The 22,668-nt window shown below is 41.5% G+C and overlaps 1 long non-coding RNA gene and 7 other non-coding genes across 8 annotated transcripts; all 8 read right to left on the bottom strand.

Moving 5' to 3' along the window:
- Window positions 1–770: 770 nt before the first annotated feature.
- LOC149659320 (uncharacterized) lies at window positions 771–1,120 on the bottom strand. Its single transcript, XR_016369834.1, has 2 exons — window positions 1,052–1,120; window positions 771–981 (listed from the first exon to the last, which is right to left on the bottom strand). It is a non-coding gene; the product is annotated as an uncharacterized LOC149659320 (long non-coding RNA).
- A 10,998-nt stretch (window positions 1,121–12,118) lies between these two features.
- Window positions 12,119–12,190, bottom strand: TRNAC-ACA (transfer RNA cysteine (anticodon ACA)). The gene has a single exon. It is a non-coding gene; the product is annotated as a tRNA-Cys (tRNA).
- Window positions 12,191–16,059: 3,869 nt separating this feature from the next.
- Window positions 16,060–16,131, bottom strand: TRNAC-ACA (transfer RNA cysteine (anticodon ACA)). The gene has a single exon. It is a non-coding gene; the product is annotated as a tRNA-Cys (tRNA).
- A 1,965-nt stretch (window positions 16,132–18,096) lies between these two features.
- On the bottom strand, window positions 18,097–18,168 carry TRNAC-ACA (transfer RNA cysteine (anticodon ACA)). The gene has a single exon. It is a non-coding gene; the product is annotated as a tRNA-Cys (tRNA).
- A 318-nt stretch (window positions 18,169–18,486) lies between these two features.
- Window positions 18,487–18,558, bottom strand: TRNAC-ACA (transfer RNA cysteine (anticodon ACA)). The gene has a single exon. It is a non-coding gene; the product is annotated as a tRNA-Cys (tRNA).
- Window positions 18,559–20,948: 2,390 nt separating this feature from the next.
- Window positions 20,949–21,021, bottom strand: TRNAC-ACA (transfer RNA cysteine (anticodon ACA)). Its single transcript has one exon. It is a non-coding gene; the product is annotated as a tRNA-Cys (tRNA).
- Window positions 21,022–21,337: 316 nt separating this feature from the next.
- TRNAC-ACA (transfer RNA cysteine (anticodon ACA)) lies at window positions 21,338–21,409 on the bottom strand. Its single transcript has one exon. It is a non-coding gene; the product is annotated as a tRNA-Cys (tRNA).
- Window positions 21,410–21,727: 318 nt separating this feature from the next.
- On the bottom strand, window positions 21,728–21,799 carry TRNAC-ACA (transfer RNA cysteine (anticodon ACA)). The gene has a single exon. It is a non-coding gene; the product is annotated as a tRNA-Cys (tRNA).
- Window positions 21,800–22,668: the final 869 nt, after the last annotated feature.

Here is a 22,668-nt window from a genome sequence, read left to right on the forward strand (position 1 = left end):
TGACTTCATCCAAGGCAACTTCCACGAATCTCAAAGATCTTGAAATATAAAAGCAAGAAAATGAATAAAACTAAAACCGGTACAAAATTCGAATCTTACAGGTAATCTATGTCCTCCTTGATTGCCATCGGCAATTTGTTACTGAAGAAGAAGTGAGTTGTCCCAAAATCGTACTTCTCCTTTCCCGTATAAACTATGTGCCCTCTTGAAGACAGGTTTTCCGTAAGTGAATTGAACGTATTTTGTTAGCTCACAAAATATGCAATTTTTCCGCTACGAAACATTTCATCAATTTCGTACGTCTCATCGAAAAAAAAACCACTTTCATTCATTCTTTGTTGCAGAGAAGCGTACTGATCCTCCTGGATACTTTACTTCTTTACCAAAACATCTAATATTAATTCAGAGAGTTTTTACCATAGCACTAGTGAAGAGACGCGATTTCGTACAAATTGCGGGCTTGACGGATTGTTGCCGCAGCAAATCTTTGATCGTGTCAATATAATCCGCTTCCGATATCATTATATCGCTTTTCAAATTGCCAGAATACGATCGCATTAAAACGCTGGTTGACAAAATCCAAGCACCGAAGATGATTCTCGAGGCGTTTGTCAGTTTCAAGCGTCCGTTATCGCCTACGTGCGTAGCGAGCCCTTAACGAAAGTCAACCAGGATGGTAGGGCCATGGTAGTACTTTCAATTTTGTAAAAGGTCTGATGCCAGCGTCCATACAAGGTCAATGAAAGAATTGTGGCGTTTCAAGCCAAGTAATAAGATGGCCACAATGAGAAGGGAAATTGTAATGGCAATCCACACGAAGACGTTTAAACCCAAGAGATTGTAATTTTCGGATCCCGATTATTTGCGGCTGATAGAAGTAATAATAACAACGGACGAAAGCCAAACACTCGGTGATACGTGAACTTCTTCAACTGTTCTATGATCAGTTATTCCCATGGGGTAAATCAAGCCGTCCAAAAACTGATAAAGGGTCAAAGATTTTAAAAAAAGTATAGAAAAGAGATAAAAGTTTTTCAATGGAAAATTATACTCCATTTTTAAGAGCTTCGTTGTTATTCCAATTGTCAAGTTCCATTACGCTGCCATTTTTATTCCGAAGTATTTCATTCACTGTCGTCTGGTTGACGGAAACGGGACTAAATAATCGACAAGATTCAATTTAAACTGTAATAACATTACAGGGACTCTATCTTACTTGATATTTTTCAAGTGGCATTGCACAAACTGTCCATACATGGCTGTGAACCATCCTAAAGGAGGTAGATTACAGAGATCGGAGATAGTTTCCTATAACAACTGCCGTTAATTGACAAGAAAAATGTTTTTCTTTTCGTAATTTCCCCCGGCAAAAAATAGATGAATGTGTTTCAAAGCAAATTTATAGAAGGATATGTTCCATATTACGAGGTTAAAAATTCTGCTACGAATCCGAGCCACGAAACCTCCTGACTTTTAACATAGTCACACTAGTCTCATATATTGAACACGTTCTTATCATTAAGTTGAAGATATAGAGAACTTTATCGGACCAGACCATTAATTTAGTACAAATGAATGTTTTAGCGAATCACGTACGCTTGGACTCTTAAAACTTTTCATCATTAAGAGCCTTTCTATGGCCCATAATTAACGCGATATCAAACTTAAGTCACTCCACTTCATATTAACCGTAGAGAAAGTTTCTTGATTTCCATAGCAACGTTGTTTTGACAATAATAATTGAAGTTGATATTAAAGGGTTCGGATGAAATTTTTACATTGAAAATCCTTGACTTTGCCATCTTATCCCTGACCAAATTTTGGCAATATCCCTGGGACCATTTTAAGTACGCGTGCACCAGAGTCCACCTCATCACACCTGTCTCATATTTAGCATTACTCGAAGCATGGTTTGATATACCAAACGAAATCCCTGACATATCCCTGAATGTTTTCGTAAAACATTTAAATCCCCGACTTATCAGGGTTTTCCAGGTTATCCAGGTTCTGTACCAAGTTAAACACAAATTCCAAGTTTTGTTTTGCGCAAAAGTAGTTTGATCCATTAGACCAAGAACAAACTTATAAATCGACACTCGATGCATTGACACCAGTTTACTAATAGACTGGTTTAACAACTAAAGCTGGAAGGTTAAAAGGTCAAGCGTATTCGAAAGATATACGCGATGAACGTTGGCGGGCCTTCAATTCAACTGTTTTGTATATTCTCCCAAAGACAGTGTGAGTTGGTTTTCTGTATATTTTATACAGGCCATTGTTCACGTACACATCCCACCTAGAAATTTATAACCGACCGAAGCAAAGCGAGTTCCTGATAATTAATTTTTGTTTCTTTTATGAATAAACTAAAGTTTATTTAGTTTAAATTTGAGACAAAGTGGCTGCGGAATTAAAATATTTCATAGTTAGCGTCTAGTATCGGAGACAAATAGATGTAATGGAAAGTGTAGGGTCGAAGTTTGCAGAAAAAACTCTTTTTATCATAGTAGGCCTATATAGAATATATAGTATTGTAGAGCGGCACTTATGCATAAAAATACTAGGTAAAGGATTGAAATTCCAGTTAATGTATAATAAAATTCACTTTATTTTAAAATGACGACTAGTTTCGCCGACCCATTCGGGGGTTTCTTCAGGTCTGAGACTGACGGTTGGCAGTACATTCTACGAAATCTCGTATTTTTTAAATTATACTAATATTTTAAGCTAATGTTTTTAAAGGTAATTGTGATTTTTACATTTTAGGTTTTTGTGGTTCTAATTTTTTATGTTATTTTTTTAATTTAGATTTAGTTCTTTTATTGGTTAATTACTCAGAATATCGGGCTGTCAAGCCATATTTGTGCTATAATGCTACCTGGGCCGTCGTCTCTATTAAGTATACAGTTTGGGTTTAGTTTTTAGCTTTTTAATATTTCAATGGATTCCATTAAGGTTAATTTAAGGTAATTGTCTGTTTTGCTGAGAATTTTTGTAGTTTCAAAACCGGGTTTATGGTTGGTGTCGGCAATGTGTTCAGCTAAGGCAGATGTGGCTGTTCTTCTGTTTCGGACATTGGCCTTATGTTCGTTGAGTCTATATTTTAAGTTACGTTTTGTCTGGCCAATATAAAATCTATCGCAGCTACAATTAATTTTATAAATACCGTAATTGTCTAAAGGGTTGACTTTTTCTTTAAGTGGTATGAGATTGTTATTTAATTTATTAATGGGTCTATAAATGGGTTTTTACTTCATTTTTCTGAACTCATTGCCGATTTTGTTTGAGACGTTGTCCAAGTAAAGGAGTATAATGTATTCAGCGGTTTTAAATTCGTTTTTGAAAGTGGTGTTTTTTCTATTAAGCTCCTGTGGGTTATTCGGTCGATGCCTCTATTTAATATAAAATTGTCAAAACCCCGATTTTTTGCTATTTCTTTGATAAAATTAATTTCTTGGTTAAAATTTGCTTGGTTGGAGCAAATTTTTGTTGCCCGGTCAATAAAAAAATAGGAGGTTAGTTTTTGGCTAAAGGGGTGCTGAGAGTTTTCATGTGGTGGCATGGCTACTGAATAAGGTTTTCTGTATACTTGGATGCTCAACTTTTTATTCAGTTCTTTTTTGATTAGAATGTCTAAAAATGGCATTGATCTATTTTTTTCTATTTCCAATGTGAATTGTATGGCTTGGTCTATTAAGTTGATAAATTCTAAAAATGTTTGTAAGTTATTCTGGCCATGCCGCCACAGTGCTAGTACATCATCTACATATCTCCACCAAAAATCAACTTTAAATGGGGAATTTAACAGAGCAATTCTTCCTAATTGGTCCATTTATATATCACACAGTAATGGGCTCAAGGATGATTCCATAGCTAAGCCATCTATTTGAATGTATTCCTTGCCATTTGCTTTAAAAAATGGGTTTTTAACACATAATTCTACTAATGTAATTATTTCAGTTATTTCTAAATGGTTTAGCTTTATGTTAACCAGCCGCTGTCGTAATGTTTCTATTGCGTTTTAACCGAGACGCTTGTGAAGAGCGAAACTACGTCGAAGGACACGATTTATTCGTCTTCATTTATTTCTAGTTTTTTGAGTTCTTGAATTAACTCTCTAGAGTTGTTGAGCGAATGTTCGTGCTTATTTGCTAGGAAATTGAGTTTTTTAACAATTAATTTTGCGATGGGTTGGGCTGAAGAGTTAATATTTTCGACAATCGGTCTAAACTTTAATGTTGGTTTGTGGATTTTTGGCAAAATGTACATTCTAGGGGCTGCATAATGGGTGGCGATAAGTTGTTTCTTGTCTATCGGTGTTAATGTAATACAATCTTTAATCGTATTTTTTACTTTGGCGTGGAAAGAATTGGTTGGGTCCCTTTTTATTCCTTTATATGTTTTGGTGTCACTGAGTAGTTCGTTTAAGCCTCGTGTGTATTCTTCTTTGTCTAATAGGACAATGCATCCGCCATTATCTGAGCGTGTTATAATTAGATCACGGTTGTTCTTCAGTTCTTTAAGGGCTGAGAATTGTTCTCTTGGAAGGTTGAGTTTAGATTTGTTATTATTTTTTATTATTTTAATGCACTTTGTGTTAAGCAGGGTTTATCTGTAGTATTAAGTTTATTAAGTCCGGTTTCAATTTCCGTAATGAGGTGTTCTTTATATAATGTTTTAGGGGCTATAGCGAAATTTAACCCTAGTTCTAAGATTACATTTTGGTTTTTTGTTAACACATGGGACGATTTGTTAATTATTTTGTGTGTAAATACGAACACATAATAACTCAGATGTTGAAGGTGAAAATTGAACGCATCGCCAAGCCTTGTCATACACATGGCTCGGGGTTTTTATCGACATGTTGACTTTTGGCAACTAGGTCGGTGAGGAAATAGACAATGCGGTTAATCATCTTATCAGTTCAAATCAAGACGTCATCAGTTCGAATCCTTGCAGAGTCCCTTAATAATTTGATAAGTGTAAAGTGTAACGGAGTGAAATTTGAAAATGTCAATCGCGAACAATGGATGAAACGATTTTTCTTAGTTGAGAAATACAATTTGACTGTCAAATGATGGTGTATTTAAAAATATTGGAACACAGGCGGGTCAAATTTGCTGATGTTACATACTTTGGTTTAGAATGCAAATACGAGCATATAATTCAACCAATACTGAAACTTAAACAAGAATTGATACACCACTATCGTCGGGTCACATGAACGCAAAACAATATGGAAAATTTTAAAATGCTTGTTACAAATGAAAAAGTTTCAATAAAAAGTGACGTGAAATGATTATCAATGCAAATACAAGTTACGCATTTAGCATAAAATACACTTGAATGAGAAAAATTAGAATGAAAGTCGTGCTATTCTACTTAAATGCAGTTGAAAACGATGTACAATGAATAAAAATGTGAGACATATTGATGTTAAGCAGCTAAATGTAGCTTAAAGTTTAATTAATTAACTAAACCCCAATCAAACGTTCCGTCAAAAGACTAAAAAGTCGTTTAAAGTGCTGTTAAAAGACTAATTTTCAATTTAAAGTGATGTGAAAGGGCAAAACATGTAATTAAAAGTTTAATTTCTTATGGGCCGTTTACTTACCATCCGAGTTTCTCTATTCCCGTTCACCGACCTCGTTATTTACATTTCCTATCCTTGGAAATGCGAAATAGGCCTATCAATAAAGAGAAATTGACGAATGATAAGTTGAAAAATTTCTAAAGCTTATATTTAGGAGTATTTAATTCGGATATTAAGTTGAAATAACTCCTGAAATTTGGAATATGCCTATATATTCAGTTAAATAGTATTAAATTTGAATATAAATAACTCCTAAAATTTGAAATATTTTGAAATTGGCATAGGCCGTTTATTAACCATGAGAGTGTCTCTATTCCCCTTCACCGGACACGTTATTTACGTTTCACTATCCTTGAAATTACGAAATATGTCTATATTTTCAAAAAAGAGAAATTGGTGAATATTTAGTTGAAATAATTTCTAAAGTTTAAAATATAATTAGAAGCATTAAGTTGAAGTATATTGGCTTGAATTTCATGAATATGACGGCGGCACCGTTTTCTTAAATAGTTCCGCAACACCTGCTTCAAATTCCGTATCATTAACGTAAGTCGAAACAGAGGTGTTGGAACACACTGTTAGGCTTAAAATATATTATTGGAATACACTATGTTAAGCTTAACATTATTACTTACGTTATTCGACTTAAATATATCTGACATTGTTAATATATAACTATTATAAAACAGATAATGAAAATAAATGATGAGAAAGTGGTCCGAAGTGTTGTTAATCTACTAAAATACGGATCAAGCTGACGTGAAATGAAATCATTCGATTCAAAGCGAACTAATGTGACTAAAACTGTAGATCAAAGTGTTGTTAAATTACTAAAATGTGTATTAAATCGCATTCAAAGGAACTAAAAGCAGTTAGACGTTCATCAAATGACTAAATTACAATTGTAAGTATTGGCAAAACACCAAAAATAGGTTTAACTTCTGTTTAAAGTCTAATAAAAGTCCCGCTATTCGACTTAAATGTGTTTGATATTGTTATTATATTACTGAAATAAAACTGATAATGAAGTTGAATGTTCAAAAAGTGGCCGAAAGTGTTGTTAATTTACTAAAATGCGTTTGAAGACGCTGTGAAACGAAAACATTCAATTGAAAGCAAACTGATATGACTAAGAAAGCGGATAAAAGTGTCGTTAGTCTAATCAAAGCTTTTTGAAAACGTTGTCAAATGAATAAATATCAATAAAAATTACTGTGAAATGACTAACATAACGAATAACAGTTACATCATATCTCTAAAATGTACTTGAAAGCGAAGGTAAATAACTTAAATGTGATTGAAGTGGTTCTTAAGTGACTGTAGCTGAAAATCCTTTCACCATGCTGTTAAGTGGATCCCTATTTTTAGGAAATATGACCAGACTGGTTTATATTCCCCGGTGGGATTTTTGAAACATGTGCCTCGCGGAATAGGGACAGAGCACCTCAATTTACATAGAATTTAACAAAGTTTCGCATATTCCCCCAACCCAAATGGAATATCAAACCATCCGCAAGATTGATGACAAACAATCCATGCAGAGAACGGTGAAAATCCCAGAGTTCTTAGACCTGAGGGGGCGCTTTTTTAAATAGGCGGGTGGTGACCCCAGTAAACTCACGACACTTGGATAAATTGTACTGGGCAGATCAAATGTTTTTACATCTCCAAGTGACGATATCGTGACAGAGAGGTATTACACTGGACGTGTCAGGGTGTGTGTGTCTGTCACCGCTTTCGCGGTTCCCAAATCGGAGTTCACAGGAAGCAATTTTTCGCTTCCCATTACCATCGTTAGGATTAAGAAATACGAGGCGATCGGCTAGGGTTAAAAGAAACGCCTAGCCTCCCAATGGCAGTGTTTCCACTGCAAACAAAACCTAGGGATTTTTTTCATTTAAAGCATTCCAAAGTAACTCCTGATGCGTGAGCTGAGCTAAATTGAATTCGAATTTATATACTTTCCCTTCTTATTCAAAGGGATATAATAGAAGTATTTACCCGATGGCAATATAAAGCTTCACGTAATTGCGGGTGTTGTGTTCTCGAATAATGTAATTAACTGCCGGTTGATACACTTAATGTTTATTCGATACAACTGATTAAAATCTAATTACAAATTATGGTAAAACTTTATCGTTCGCGTCGGCTCTCCGAATCCCCCTTATCGCCTTTCGTCTACAGTATTTATAGTTGGCTGATACATTGGTTTTTTACTATATACATTCTAGTTTTTTCCTACTCTATACAGTGATAGTTTTTTATGTGGAGTAGACGTAACAAATACCTTTTTTTTTACATAGCGTGATAAGTAACTGTCAGTTAGTTTTAGGTAGGTTGGTACCACGCTGGGGTTTTCTTTGTCCGTTGGGCTTTCGTTTTGGCGATAGAGGTAGCGGTAGTGGTTAAAGACTCGGGAACGACTTTCAAACTTTGTCGGATGGATGATTCATCTATGATGTGTCCACTGGATTCGGTGGACGATTCTGCTATGATGTCCAATCCGGGTTCGGTGGATGGTACGGTTCTTGCTTGTCATCTCTCTAGATGGTGACTGAGTTGACTGGAAGGGTCTAATGGGTTGACTGGCTAGTGAGCGATTGTCCGGTGGTTCAGGCATTTGATGTTCTCTTTCGGTGAAAGAGAATAGTCCCGCATGTCCGTAACTGAGGTCTTTGTCAGCAGAAGGGTTGTTTGACGTCGCTTCAAGATGACATCTGACTCGTGGACGGATCTGATTTCTGTGTCGTCTCACTTCGCCGTGCATGGTGGTGACGGAATACATCATATTGCCCATGACATTGACGATGGTACCCGGAATCCATTTATCGCCGGATCCGAAATGGCGTACGTAGACCGAGTCGTTCACGGAATATTTAGGTAGAGCCGTGTTCGGCACATGCGTGGAATTTCTCGGATGGCATATATCGAGATGCGTCGTCACGTTCCGGCCCAGCATTATTTCCGCGGGCGAGCGTCCGTTTGACGTTGGTGTCCGTCTATGGGTGAAGAGAATAGTAGCAATTCTCTTCTCCAGAGGTCCGGTCGTATGCATGTTGAGACCGCTTTTGAGGATGCTATCTGCATCAGACGCGTGAGAGATCTTCTTGAGACTGTCTTTTATGGTCCTGACACCTCGTTCTGCGGTTCCGTTAGACGCCGGATGGTAAGGTGCGGAGCGCAGATGCGTAATCCCGTTCTGATGAATAAATGACGCAAATTCAGCACTTGTAAAACATGTGCCGTTGTCCGTGACGAGTGTGTTCATTACTCCAAAACGGGCAATTAACTCGCGAATAAAGGTTATGACGGCGTGAGATGTTTGAGATGACGTGATCACAACTTCGAACCATTTACTATAGGTGTCGACGACAATTAGGAGATAGCGTCCGTCAATCGGACCAGCGAAGTCCGCGTGCACGCGTTCCCAAGGCTTCCTTGATGGCGGCCACGGATGATAGTGAGTTGCGGGCATGCTGGCTTGACGCTGTCAAGAAGCGCAGGATTTCGAGAGATCTTCTATGTCTTTGTTAATTTGGGGCCACCAGAACCGGGATCTCGCAACTGTCTTCATGGCCACAATACCCTGATGGGAACTGTGTAGTTCTTGAAGGAACTTCTTTCGCATCGCCTGGGGAATGACAACTCTATTTCCCATTAGGATGATATCTCCAAAGGTTGAGAGATCGTTCCTGCGTTTCCGGAAGGATTCCAGTTCTGACGAAGCTTTGGATCTCGGCCATCCGAGGGTCATATAGCCTCGTAGGGTAACAAGCGTCTGATCAGCAACTGTGGATTCGGCCAGTTTTTTAGCCGTGACCGGGCCGTTGATCGTGGTATCTCTGAGGGCGAATACGTATTCCACTGGTGCTGGAGTGTCCGTGATATTCCCAATGGGCAGAGGTGACCGACTTAGGGCATCAGCATTTGCATTGGCTGAGCCTTTCCGGAATCGTATCTCATACGAATATGCTGCCATGATCAATGACCATCTTTGAATCCTTGCTGCCGCCATAGGAGGTACTGGTTTATTGGCAGCGGAGATCGTGATAAGAGGCTGGTGGTCCGTGTATATGATAAATCTTTTTCCGTAGATGTAGTCCTTGAATTTCTTTACTGCGTATATCACGGCTAACCCCTCTCTGTCTAGCTGAGAATAGTTTCTTTCGGCCGCTGTCAGACTCCGCGACGCAAAAGCGATGGGCCTCTCAACGCCGTTGATTACGTGCGAAATGACCCCCCCGATTCCTGTTGGAGAAGCATCGGATGCTATGGTAATTTCTTTTTCTACGTCATAATGGACCCACACGCCTTACGATCTGATGGCTTCCTTTGCTTCGTGGAATGCGGTGGCTTCCCGGTCACTCCAAGTCCATGGTGCATCTTTCTTTAGCAGTGCATATAGCGGAGCCAGTCGTGTGGCGTTCTTCGGTATGAATCGTGCGTAGTAATTTAGTAGTCCGAGAAATGACCTCAATGTTTCCACGTTACGCTGGGTAGGCGCGTCCATTATGGCGGTCATCTTCTGATTTTGTGGGTGAATACCGTATTCTTCGAGAGTATGTCCGAGGAATTGAATTTCAGTCTTGAGGAATTGACATTTCTCTTTCTTCAGTTTTAGGCCAAAGTCCCTTAGTTTTTGAAGGACTTGGTCCAGGACTCTCAGGTGTTCTTGTTTGTCACGTCCGCCTATGAGCGTGTCATCTTGGAACGGCGTGACTTGATGTATGTCATTGAATATGGTCTCCATGATGCGTTGGAAGATGGCCGACGCCGAGGCTACGCCAAAGGGGAGGCGGTTGAAGCGGAATAATCCCAGTGTGGTGTTTATCACTGCGTATTTTCTGGATTCCTCGTCTAACTGTATCTGATTATACGCTTCCTTCAGATCTAGCTTGGAGAAGAATCGGCAACCGGCCAGCGTAGCGAATATCTCTTCGGCCCTTGGGAGTGGGTACGTGTCGATATTCAGCATCGGGTTGAGAGTAGATTTGAAGTCCGCGCAGATTCTTATCCCGCAGTTTGGTTTTTGAACGGTTACAATCGTTCATAACCGTAATGTCTAATTAACTAAAATAAAGGCAATGATCCGTGCTGTTAAAAGGACAACTAGAGTTGAACCATTGACCTCTCGATCTGCAGTCGAATGCTCTACCACTGAGCTACCACCACCACTTCGTAACCGGAATGTCGAATTAACTAAAATAATTTCAATGATCCGTGCTGTTACAGAGGGAACTCGGGTTTGAACCATGGACCTCTCGATCTGCAGTGGAATGCTCTACCACTGAGCTACTACCCCCAGTTCGTAACCGTAATGTCGAATTAACTAAAATAATGGCAATGATCCGTGCTGTTACAGAGGGAACTCGGGTTTGGACCAAGGACCTCTCGATCTGCAGTCTAATGCTCCACCACTGACCTATTCCCCCTTACTCATAACCGTAATGTCTAATTAAAAAAAATAAAGGCAATGATCCGTGCTGTTAAAAGGACAACTACAGTTGAACCATGGACCTCTCGATCTGCAGTCGAATGCTCTACCACTGAGCTACCACCACCACTTCGTAACCGTAGTGTCGAATTAACTAAAATAATGGCAATGATCCGTGCTGTTACAGGGGCTACTAGGGTTTGAACCATGGTCATCTCGATCTGCAGTCGAATGCTCTACCACTGACCTATTCCCCCTTACTCATAACCGTAATGTCTAATTAAATAAAATAAAGGCAATGATCCGTGCTGTTACAGGGGGAACTCGGGTTTGAACCAAGGAACTCTCGATCTGCTGTCGAATGCTCTACCACTGAGCTACTACCCCAGTTCGTAACCGTAATGTCGAATTAACTAAAATAATGGCAATGATCCGTGCTGTTACAGAGGGAACTCGGGTTTGGACCAAGGACCTCTCGATCTGCAGTCGAATGCTCTACCACTGAGCTATTCCCCCTTCTTCATAACCTTAATGTCTAATTAACTAAAATATAGGCAATAATCCGTGCTGTTACAGGTTGAACTCGGGTTGAACCAAGGACCTCTCGATCTGCAGTCGAATGCTCTACCACTGAGCTTTTCCCCCGTCTTCATAACCGTAATGTCTAATTAAGTAAAATAAAGGCAATGATCCGCGCTGTTAAAAGGACAACTAGAGTTGAACCGTGGACCTCTCGATCTACAGTCGAATGCTCTACCACTGAGCTACCACCACCACTACGTAACCGTAGTGTCGAATTAACTAAAATAATGGCAATGATCCATGCTGTTACAGAGGGAACTCGGGTTTGGACCAAGGACCTCTCGATCTGCAGTCGAATGCTCTACCACTGAGCTATCCCCCCTGCTTCATAACCGTAATGTCTAATTAACTAAAATAAAGGCAATGATCCGTGCTGTTAAAAGGACAGCTAGAGTTGAACCATGGACCTCTCGATCTACAGTCGAATGCTCTACCACTGAGCTACCACCACCACCTCGTAACCGTAGTGTCGAATTAACTAAAATAATGGCAATGATCCGTGCTGTTACAGAGGGAACTCGGGTTTGGACCAAGGACCTCTCGATCTGTAGTCGAATGCTCTACCACTGAGTTATCCCCCCTGCTTCATAACCGTAATGTCTAATTAACTAAAATAAAGGCAATGATCCGTGCTGTTAAAAGGACAACTAGAGTTGAACCAATGACCTCTCGATCTGCAGTCGAATGCTCTACCACTGAGCTACCACCACCAGTTCGTAACCGGAATGTCGAATTAACTAAAATAATGGCAATGATCCGTGCTGTTACAGAGGGAACTCGGGTTTGGACCAAGGACCTCTCGATCTGCAGTCGAATGCTCTACCACTGAGCCACTGCCAACTCTAATACTAGGCCTTGAAATGTACGACAGAAGCATTTTTATGTGACATTTTGAATTTGCGCTTAGTAACCGTTAGATGGCTCTTTTTTGAGGCGAATTTTCGCGATGACGAAAATAAATTCGTACTGCGCAGTCTCGCATGACGTCACGTCTTTCGCTTATGGCGGACCAGGGTGGGAAATAAAGATTTTTTTAAACTACTAAATAACCTGGCCCATGACCATTGACCAGGGCACATCGTCTCCTAAACTAGAGAAGTGGGTAATTAAAATATCGGAGTTTATAATGTCTGTGACCGAATTCAGCTGTATAAGAAATCTCCTCTTACCTCTCCTAAGCTCGCTCATTGGTCAATCCAAATCAAACTTAAGGCATTTCATTGGCAGTGGCAGTTTTTGGGAAAAACTTAAGGGCTGTGATAAGTTGAAATTTCCATGCAGACGCCATTGACACGTGTCAAAACGTACACCAAATTTAAACTAGTATTATTCGAACTCGGAAACCGTTCAGCATCATGAACCGGTTTATTGACCGATTTTTTGCTTTCTTTTTCGAGCCGAACTTAGCAGATTACACTTCGTCGTTGCTAAAAATTTCCCATAGTTTTGAATTTGCCGCCAGTTTAAAACATCAGAAAAGCGACATCTAGCGCCATTTGTGAAATCCTAACTGCCACCCCCTTTTTGTTCCTATCGCAAGGCCTAGTATTAGAGAAGGCAGTGACTGAGCTATTCCCCCTTCTTCATAACCTTAATGTCTAATTAACTAAAATATAGGCAATGATCCGTGCTGTTACAGGAGGAACTCGGGTTTGAACCAAGGACCTCTCGATCTGCAGTCGAATGCTCTACCACTGAGTTATTCCCCCTTGTTCATGACCTTAATGTCTAATTAACTAAAATATAGGCAATGATCCGTGCATTTATAGGGGGAACTCGGGTTTGAACCATGGACCTCTCGATCTGCAGTCGAATGCTCTACCTTTGAGCTATACCCCCTTTTTCATAACCGTAATGTCTAATTAACTAAAATAAAGGCAATGATCCGTGCTGTTAAAAGGACAACTAGAGTTGAACCATGGACCTCTCGATCTCCAGTCGAATGCTCTACCACTGAACTACCACCACCAGTTCGTAACCGTAATGTCGAATTAACTAAAATAATGGCAATGATCCGTGCTGTTACAGAGGGAACTCGGGTTTGGACCATGGACCTCTCGATCTGCAGTGGAATGCTCTACCACTGAGCTACTACCCCCAGTTCGTAACCGTAATGTCTAATTAACTAAAATAAAGGCAATGATCCGTGCTGTTAAAAGGACAGCTAGAGTTGAACCATGGACCTCTCGATCTGCAGTCGAATGCTCTACCACTGAGCTATCACCACCAGTTCGTAACCGGAATGTCGAATTAACTAAAATAATTTCAATGATCCGTGCTGTTACAGAGGGAACTCGGGTTTGGACCAAGGACCTCTCGATCTGCAGTCGAATGCTCTACCACTGAGCTATTCCCCCTTCTTCATAACCGTAATGTCGAATTAACTAAAATATTGGCAATGATCCGTGCTGTTAAAAGGACAACTAGAGTTGAACCAATGACCTCTCGATCTGCAGTCGAATGCTCTACCACTGAGCTACCACCACCAGTTCGTAACCGGAATGTCGAATTAACTAAAATAATGGCAATGATCCGTGCTGTTACAGAGGGAACTCGGGTTTGGACCAAGGACCTCTCGATCTGCAGTCGAATGCTCTACCACTGAGCCACTGCCAACTCTAATACTAGGCCTTGAAATGTACGACAGAAGCATTTTTATGTGACATTTTGAATTTGCGCTTAGTAACCGTTAGATGGCTCTTTTTTGAGGCGAATTTTCGCGATGACGAAAATAAATTCGTACTGCGCAGTCTCGCATGACGTCACGTCTTTCGCTTATGGCGGACCAGGGTGGGAAATAAAGATTTTTTTAAACTACTAAATAACCTGGCCCATGACCATTGACCAGAGCACATCGTCTCCTAAACTAGAGAAGTGGGTAATTAAAATATCGGAGTTTATAATGTCTGTGACCGAATTCAGCTGTATAAGAAATCTCCTCCTACCTCTCCTAAGCTCGCTCATTGGTCAATCCAAATCAAACTTAAGGCATTTCATTGGCAGTGGCAGTTTTTGGGAAAAACTTAAGGGCTGTGATAAGTTGAAATTTCCATGCAGACGCCATTGACACGTGTCAAAACGTACACCAAATTTAAACTAGTATTATTCGAACTCGGAAACCGTTCAGCATCATGAACCGGTTTATTGACCGATTTTTTGCTTTCTTTTTCGAGCCGAACTTAGCAGATTACACTTCGTCGTTGCTAAAAATTTCCCATAGTTTTGAATTTGCCGCCAGTTTAAAACATCAGAAAAGCGACATCTAGCGCCATTTGTGAAATCCTAACTGCCACCCCCTTTTTGTTCCTATCGCAAGGCCTAGTATTAGAGAAGGCAGTGACTGAGCTATTCCCCCTTCTTCATAACCTTAATGTCTAATTAACTAAAATATAGGCAATGATCCGTGCTGTTACAGGGGGAACTCGGGTTTGAACCAAGGACCTCTCGATCTGCAGTCGAATGCTCTACCACTGAGTTATTCCCCCTTGTTCATGACCTTAATGTCTAATTAACTAAAATATAGGCAATGATCCGTGCATTTATAGGGGGAACTCGGGTTTGAACCATGGACCTCTCGATCTGCAGTCGAATGCTCTACCTTTGAGCTATACCCCCTTTTTCATAACCGTAATGTCTAATTAACTAAAATAAAGGCAATGATCCGTGCTGTTAAAAGGACAACTAGAGTTGAACCATGGACCTCTCGATCTCCAGTCGAATGCTCTACCACTGAACTACCACCACCAGTTCGTAACCGTAATGTCGAATTAACTAAAATAATGGCAATGATCCGTGCTGTTACAGAGGGAACTCGGGTTTGGACCATGGACCTCTCGATCTGCAGTGGAATGCTCTACCACTGAGCTACTACCCCCAGTTCGTAACCGTAATGTCTAATTAACTAAAATAAAGGCAATGATCCGTGCTGTTAAAAGGACAGCTAGAGTTGAACCATGGACCTCTCGATCTGCAGTCGAATGCTCTACCACTGAGCTATCACCACCAGTTCGTAACCGGAATGTCGAATTAACTAAAATAATTTCAATGATCCGTGCTGTTACAGAGGGAACTCGGGTTTGGACCAAGGTCCTCTCGATCTGCAGTCGAATGCTCTACCACTGAGCTATTCCCCCTTCTTCATAACCGTAATGTCGAATTAACTAAAATATTGGCAATGATCCGTGCTGTTACAGAGGTAACTCGGGTTTGGACCAAGGACCTCTCGATCTGCAGTCGAATGCTCTACCATTGAGTTATCCCCCCTTCTTCATAACCGTAATGTCTAATTAACTAAAATAAAGGCAATGATCCGTGCTGTTAAAAGGACAACTAGAGTTGAACCATGGACCTCTCGATCTACAGTCGAATGCTCTACCACTGAGCTACCACCACCACCTCGTAACCGTAGTGTCGAATTAACTAAAATAATGGCAATGATCCGTGCTGTTACAGAGGGAACTCGGGTTTGGACCAAGGACCTCTCGATCTGTAGTCGAATGCTCTACCACTGAGTTATCCCCCCTGCTTCATAACCGTAATGTCTAATTAACTAAAATAAAGGCAATGATCCGTGCTGTTAAAAGGACAACTAGAGTTGAACCAATGACCTCTCGATCTGCAGTCGAATGCTCTACCACTGAGCTACCACCACCAGTTCGTAACCGGAATGTCGAATTAACTAAAATAATGGCAATGATCCGTGCTGTTACAGAGGGAACTCGGGTTTGGACCAAGGACCTCTCGATCTGCAGTCGAATGCTCTACCACTGAGCCACTGCCAACTCTAATACTAGGCCTTGAAATGTACGACAGAAGGATTTTTATGTGACATTTTGAATTTGCGCTTAGTAACCGTTAGATGGCTCTTTTTTGAGGCGAATTTTCGCGATGACGAAAATAAATTCGTACTGCGCAGTCTCGCATGACGTCACGTCTTTCGCTTATGGCGGACCAGGGTGGGAAATAAAGATTTTTTTAAACTACTAAATAACCTGGCCCATGACCATTGACCAGGGCACATCGTCTCCTAAACTAGAGAAGTGGGTAATTAAAATATCGGAGTTTATAATGTCTGTGACCGAATTCAGCTGTATAAGAAATCTCCTCCTACCTCTCCTAAGCTCGCTCATTGGTCAATCCAAATCAAACTTAAGGCATTTCATTGGCAGTGGCAGTTTTTGGGAAAAACTTAAGGGCTGTGATAAGTTGAAATTTCCATGCAGACGCCATTGACACGTGTCAAAACGTACACCAAATTTAAACTAGTATTATTCGAACTCGGAAACCGTTCAGCATCATGAACCGGTTTATTGACCGATTTTTTGCTTTCTTTTTCGAGCCGAACTTAGCAGATTACACTTCGTCGTTGCTAAAAATTTCCCATAGTTTTGAATTTGCCGCCAGTTTAAAACCTCAGAAAAGCGACATCTAGCGCCATTTGTGAAATCCTAACTGCCACCCCCTTTTTGTTCCTATCGCAAGGCCTAGTATTAGAGAAGGCAGTGACTGAGCTATTCCCCCTTCTTCATAACCTTAATGTCTAATTAACTAAAATATAGGCAATGATCCGTGCTGTTACAGGGGGAACTCGGGTTTGAACCAAGGACCTCTCGATCTGCAGTCGAATGCTCTACCACTGAGTTATTCCCCCTTGTTCATGACCTTAATGTCTAATTAACTAAAATATAGGCAATGATCCGTGCATTTATAGGGGGAACTCGGGTTTGAACCAAGGACCTCTCGATCTGCAGTCGAATGCTCTACCTTTGAGCTATACCCCCTTTTTCATAACCGTAATGTCTAATTAACTAAAATAAAGGCAATGATCCGTGCTGTTAAAAGGACAACTAGAGTTGAACCATGGACCTCTCGATCTCCAGTCGAATGCTCTACCACTGAACTACCACCACCAGTTCGTAACCGTAATGTCGAATTAACTAAAATTATGGCAATGATCCGTGCTGTTACAGAGGGAACTCGGGTTTGGACCATGGACCTCTCGATCTGCAGTGGAATGCTCTACCACTGAGCTACTACCCCCAGTTCGTAACCGTAATGGCGAATTAACTAAAATAATGGCAATGATCCGTGCTGTTACAGAGGGAACTCGGGTTTGGACCAAGGACCTCTCGATCTCCAGTCGAATGCTCTACCACTGAACTACCACCACCAGTTCGTAACCGTAATGTCGAATTAACTAAAATTATGGCAATGATCCGTGCTGTTACAGAGGGAACTCGGGTTTGGACCATGGACCTCTCGATCTGCAGTGGAATGCTCTACCACTGAGCTACTACCCCCAGTTCGTAACCGTAATGGCGAATTAACTAAAATAATGGCAATGATCCGTGCTGTTACAGAGGGAACTCGGGTTTGGACCATGGACCTCTCGATCTGCAGTGGAATGCTCTACCACTGAGCTACTACCCCCAGTTCGTAACCGTAATGGCGAATTAACTAAAATAATGGCATAGATCCGTGCTGTTACAGAGGGAACTCGGGTTTGGACCAAGGACCTCTCGATCTGTAGTCGAATGCTCTACTACTGAGCTATTCCCCCTTGTTCGTAACTGTAATGTCGAATTAACTAAAATAATTGCAATGGTCCGAGCTGTTACAGGGGCTACTAGGGTTTGAACCATGGACCTCTCGAACTGCAGTGGAATGCTCTACCACTGAGCTACTACCCCCAGTTCGTAACCGTAATTTCGAATTATCTAAAATAATGGCAATGATCCGTGCTGTTACAGAAGGAACTCGGGTTTGGACCAAGGACCTCTCGATCTGCAGTCGAATGCTCTACCACTGAGCTATCCCCCCTTCTTCATAACCGTAATGTCTAATTAAATAAAATAAAGGCAATGATCCGTGCTGTTACAGGGGGAACTCGGGTTTGAACCAAGGACCTCTCGATCTGTAGTCGAATGCTCTACCACTGAGCTATTCCCCCTTGCTCGTAACTATAATGTCGAATTAACTAAAATAATGGCAATGGTCCGTGCTGTTACAGAGGAAACTCGGGTTTGAACCATGGACCTCTCGATCTGCAGTGGAATGCTCTACCACTGAGCTATTCCCACTTCTTCATAACCGTAATGTCTAATTAACTAGAATAAAGGCAATGATCCGTGCTGTTAAAAGGACAACTAGAGATGAACCATGGACCTCTCGATCTGCAGTCGAATGCTCTACCACTGAGCTACCACCACCACTTCGTAACCATAATGTCGAATTAACTAAAATAATGGCAATGATCCGTGCTGTTACAGAGGGAACTCGGGTTTGGACCAAGGACCTCTCGATCTGCAGTCGAATGCTCTACCACTGAGCTATCCCCCCTGCTTCATAACCGTAATGTCTAATTAACTAAAATAAAGGCAATGATCCGTGCTGTTAAAAGGACAACTAGAGTTGAACCATGGACCTCTCGATCTGCAGTCGAATGCTCTACCACTGAGCTACCACCACCAGTTCGTAACCGTAATGTCGAATTAACTAAAATAATGGCACTGATCCGTGCTGTTACAGAGGGAACTCGGGTTTGGACCAAGGACCTCTCGATCTGCAGTCGAATGCTCTACCACTGAGCTATCCCCCGCTTCATAACCGTAATGTCTAATTAACTAAAATAAAGGCAATGATCCGTGCTGTTAAAAGGACAACTAGAGTTGAACCATGGACCTCTCGATCTGCAGTCGAATGCTCTACCACTGAGCTACCACCACCAGTTCGTAACCGTAATGTCGAATTAACTAAAATAATGGCAATGATCCGTGCTGTTACAGAGGGAACTCGGGTTTGAACCATGGACCTCTCGATCTGCAGTGGAATGCTCTACCACTGAGCTACTACCCCCAATTCGTAACCGTAATGTCGAATTAACTAAAATAATGGCAATGATCCGTGCTGTTACAGAGGGAACTCGGGTTTGGACCAAGGACCTCTCGATCTGCAGTCGAATGCTCTACTACTGAGCTATTCCCTCTTGTTCGTAACTGTAATGTCGAATTAACAAAAATAATGGCAATGGTCCGAGCTGTTACAGGGGCTACTAGGGTTTGAACCATAGACCTCTCGAACTGCAGTGGAATGCTCTACCACTGAGCTACTACCCCCAGTTCGTAACCGTAATTTCGAAATAACTAAAATAATGGCAATGATCCGTGCTGTTACAGGGGGAACTCGGGTTTGGACCAAGGACCTCTCGATCTGCGGTCGAATGCTCTACCACTAAGCTATCCCCCCTTCTTCATAACCGTAATGTCTAATTAAATAAAATAAAGGCAATGATCCGCGCTGTTACAGGGGGAACTCGGGTTTGAACCATGTACCTCTCGATCTGCAGTGGAATGCTCTACTTCTGAGCTATTCCCACTTCTTCATAACCGTAATGTCTAATTAACTAGAATAAAGGCAATGATCCGTGCTATTAAAAGGACAACTAGAGATGAACCATGGACCTCTCGATCTGCAGTCGAATGCTCTACCACTGAGCTACCACCACCACTTCGTAACCATAATGTCGAATTAACTAAAATAATGGCAATGATCCGTGCTGTTACAGAGGGAACTCGGGTTTGGACCAAGGACCTCTCGACCTGCAGTCGAATGCTCTACCACTGAGCTATCCCCCCTGCTTCATAACCGTAATGTCTAATTAACTAAAATAAAGGCAATGATCCGTGCTGTTAAAAGGACAACTAGAGTTGAACCATGGACCTCTCGATCTGCAGTCGAATGCTCTACCACTGAGCTACCACCACCAGTTCGTAACCGTAATGTCGAATTAACTAAAATAATGGCAATGATCCGTGCTGTTACAGAGGGAACTCGGGTTTGGACCAAGGACCTCTCGATCTGCAGTCGAATGCTCTACTACTGAGCTTTTCCCCCTTGTTCGTAACTGTAATGTCGAATTAACAAAAATAATGGCAATGGTCCGAGCTGTTACAGGGGCTACTAGGGTTTGAACCATAGACCTCTCGAACTGCAGTGGAATGCTCTACCACTGAGCTACTACCCCCAGTTCGTAACCGTAATTTCGAAATAACCAAAATAATGGCAATGATCCGTGCTGTTACAGAGGGAACTCGGGTTTGGACCAAGGACTTCTCGATCTGCAGTCGAATGCTCTACCACTGAGCTATCCCCCCTGCTTCATAACCGTAATGTCTAATTAACTAAAATAAAGGCAATGATCCGTGCTGTTAAAAGGACAACTAGAGTTGAACCATGGACCTCTCGATCTGCAGTCGAATGCTCTACCACTGAGCTACCACCACCAGTTCGTAACCGTAATGTCGAATTAACTAAAATAATGGCAATGATCCGTGCTGTTACAGGGGGAACTCGGGTTTGAACCAAGGACCACTCGATCTGTAGTCGAATGCTCTACCACTGAGCTACCACCACCAGTTCGTAACCGTAATGTCGAATTAACTAAAATAATGGCAATGATCCGTGCTGTTACAGAGGGAACTCGGGTTTGGACCAAGGACCTCTCGATCTGCAGTCTAATGCTCCACCACTGACCTATTCCCCCTTACTCATAACCGTAATGTCTAATTAAATAAAATAAAGGCAATGATCCGTGCTGTTAAAAGGACAACTACAGTTGAACCATCGACCTCTCGATCTGCAGTCGAATGCTCTACCACTGAGCTACCACCACCACTTCTTAACCGTAGTGTCGAATTAACTAAAATAATGGCATAGATCCGTGCTGTTACAGAGGGAACTCGGGTTTGGACCAAGGACCTCTCGATCTGTAGTCGAATGCTCTACTACTGAGCTATTCCCCCTTGTTCGTAACTGTAATGTCGAATTAACTAAAATAATTGCAATGGTCCGAGCTGTTACAGGGGCTACTAGGGTTTGAACCATGGACCTCTCGAACTGCAGTGGAATGCTCTACCACTGAGCTACTACCCCCAGTTCGTAACCGTAATTTCGAATTATCTAAAATAATGGCAATGATCCGTGCTGTTACAGAAGGAACTCGGGTTTGGACCAAGGACCTCTCGATCTGCAGTCGAATGCTCTACCACTGAGCTATCCCCCCTTCTTCATAACCGTAATGTCTAATTAAATAAAATAAAGGCAATGATCCGTGCTGTTACAGGGGGAACTCGGGTTTGAACCAAGAACCTCTCGATCTGTAGTCGAATGCTCTACCACTGAGCTATTCCCCCTTGCTCGTAACTGTAATGTCGAATTAACTAAAATAATGGCAATGGTCCGTGCTGTTACAGAGGAAACTCGGGTTTGAACCATGGACCTCTCGATCTGCAGTGGAATGCTCTACCACTGAGCTATTCCCACTTCTTCATAACCGTAATGTCTAATTAACTAGAATAAAGGCAATGATCCGTGCTGTTAAAAGGACAACTAGAGATGAACCATGGACCTCTCGATCTGCAGTCGAATGCTCTACCACTGAGCTACCACCACCACTTCGTAACCATAATGTCGAATTAACTAAAATAATGGCAATGATCCGTGCTGTTACAGAGGGAACTCGGGTTTGGACCAAGGACCTCTCGATCTGCAGTCGAATGCTCTACCACTGAGCTATCCCCCCTGCTTCATAACCGTAATGTCTAATTAACTAAAATAAAGGCAATGATCCGTGCTGTTAAAAGGACAACTAGAGTTGAACCATGGACCTCTCGATCTGCAGTCGAATGCTCTACCACTGAGCTACCACCACCAGTTCGTAACCGTAATGTCGAATTAACTAAAATAATGGCACTGATCCGTGCTGTTACAGAGGGAACTCGGGTTTGGACCAAGGACCTCTCGATCTGCAGTCGAATGCTCTACCACTGAGCTATCCCCCGCTTCATAACCGTAATGTCTAATTAACTAAAATAAAGGCAATGATCCGTGCTGTTAAAAGGACAACTAGAGTTGAACCATGGACCTCTCGATCTGCAGTCGAATGCTCTACCACTGAGCTACCACCACCAGTTCGTAACCGTAATGTCGAATTAACTAAAATAATGGCAATGATCCGTGCTGTTACAGAGGGAACTCGGGTTTGAACCATGGACCTCTCGAT

The sequence above is a fragment of the Phalangium opilio genome, unplaced genomic scaffold (assembly GCF_054372755.1).
Source record: "Phalangium opilio isolate 3A_F unplaced genomic scaffold, DU_Popi_V2 ptg000073l_1, whole genome shotgun sequence".
NCBI classification, from domain to species: domain Eukaryota; kingdom Metazoa; phylum Arthropoda; class Arachnida; order Opiliones; family Phalangiidae; genus Phalangium; species Phalangium opilio.